Source organism: Trachypithecus francoisi, unplaced genomic scaffold (genome assembly GCF_009764315.1).
Source record: "Trachypithecus francoisi isolate TF-2019V2 unplaced genomic scaffold, Tfra_2.0 Lachesis_group4, whole genome shotgun sequence".
In the NCBI taxonomy this organism is placed as follows: Eukaryota; Metazoa; Chordata; class Mammalia; order Primates; family Cercopithecidae; genus Trachypithecus; species Trachypithecus francoisi.
Genome location: NW_022681469.1, coordinates 101,568,340 through 101,570,255, shown reverse-complemented (window position 1 = coordinate 101,570,255; position 1,916 = coordinate 101,568,340). Strand labels below are relative to the sequence as shown.

The 1,916-nt window shown below is 39.8% G+C and overlaps 1 pseudogene; it reads right to left on the bottom strand.

The window, feature by feature from the left end:
* Window positions 1-233: 233 nt before the first annotated feature.
* LOC117072180 lies at window positions 234-958 on the bottom strand (annotated as a pseudogene).
* Window positions 959-1,916: the final 958 nt, after the last annotated feature.

Below are 1,916 nucleotides of genomic sequence, written 5' to 3'. Positions count from 1 at the left end.
CCTTAGTAAAACCTTGAATTTAAAGGACTCATCAGAGAACTGTCCCTAAAGTCATTTAAGCTGAGTTTTAAAAAATTCATGTCTGGTCCTGAGTGATTCTGGTAAAATAAGCTGTGATATGACTGGATATGTGTGTATAGCCAACAAAACACAATAAAATAGTGAACAACTGAAAGCTATACAGCTGATTATTTTTATATAAGAACACTAGAAAGCTCATAATGAGAAACATTTCATCTAGGAGTGATTTCTAAGGCAGCATCTTGAGTTTCTATAAACACAGAAACTTCTGTCTCAGAAGGGATGTCATGAAGAGGACCGGAATCCTCTATGTCCACGTGCAGCGGCTTCTCCTGTTCACAGCTCAGATTTGAACTGTCTTTCATTTGAATCTTCCTTCCAGTTCCAAAGGTTTATCTGAAGCCAAAGCTATCATTTCTTCATCTTCATTTTTATGTAGAAAGCTACAAATCATGTTGGGTCTAGAGGAGAAATCCTTATCCTTGATTTGCAGCCATTCCACCCCACCTGTTTTCTCCTCCTTCCTTCTCTATCGGAAGAGTTCTTGTCATGCTGACTTCTTCCCTGTATGGCACTTGTATTTTAGCACTGTGTACCCCTTGCCCTCTCTATCCACATGTTCAACATTTTCTTCAAATATAACACAGGTCCTAAGAGTGTCTTCAGACTCCCCAGCCAAGACATAGCTGTCCACTTGCAGAAAGGGCCTCTTGCTGTCAGTTCTCAAAATTTTGCATTTATTTTCACATTTTGAGAGAAAGTCTGAATCAATAATTCCTGACAATTCCATGAGAACCAACTGTTCTCCCTCCTCCTTCTTCCTCTTCTCCATCCTCTGGATTCTGTTCCTCTGCTACTGCCATGGTCCCACAGCTCTGGATTATAGGCTTCTTATTTCAGTTTTAGAAAATTTTCAACTATTATCTCTTCAAACATATTCTCCGCCCCATTTTTTTTTTGAGACAGAGTCTCACTCCTTCACCCAGGCTGGAGTGTAGTGGTGCGATCACAGCTCACTGCAGCCTCAACCTCCTGGGCTCAGGCAATCTTCCCACCTCAGCCTCCCGAGTAGCTGGGACTACAGGCACAAGGCGCCAAACCTGGCTAATTTTTTGTACTTTTTGTAGAGACAGGTTTTGCCATGTTGCCCAGGCTATACTTGATCTCCTGGGACCAAGCAATCTGCTAGCCTTGGTGTCCCAGAGTGCTAGGATTACAGGTGTGAGCCACCCAGCCTGGCCCTCTTTCATTTCTTTTTCTGGAATCCCAATTAGACATTTGTTACACCTTCTCAGTCTACCCCACCATGCTTCTTAACCTACTCTTTTTTATGTTTTGCCTTCTCTGGTGCATTCTAGAGAATTTTTTCTGATCTATGTGACAGTTCATTAATTCTGTCTTCTGTTGCATCTAAACATCTGTTAAATTCCTTCATTAATTTATACATTTTAACTTTTTCTTTTCTAAATGTTCTATCTAGTGTTATTTCAAATATGTTAGAACACTATCCTTTTCCTTGAAGATATTTTTAAACTTGTATTTTTAAACTTTAAACATACTGAACACAGTTATTTTATCATCTTTGGCTGATAATTCAAAAATCTGAAGTCTTTGAAGGTGTTTCTTTGGTCTGTTTTTCTTTTTTCTGCCAGTTTCCACTCATAGGGTTTCGTTTCTTGATATTCTTAGATATTACTGTGTGTTTCTCATTCTACTTTAAAAATGACTTTTGGAAAATTTAAGGCCTAAGACAAAGGTGACTTACTCTAGAAGGGATTTTCAAGAGGTTAGGGGAGTTACCAGACATGAACACTGAGTTCGTGGCTTGAGATTTCTTGGGCAAAACAACTGATCTGTAGGAGCACCTGCTAGCCCATAGTCACACCCTCCCAGGG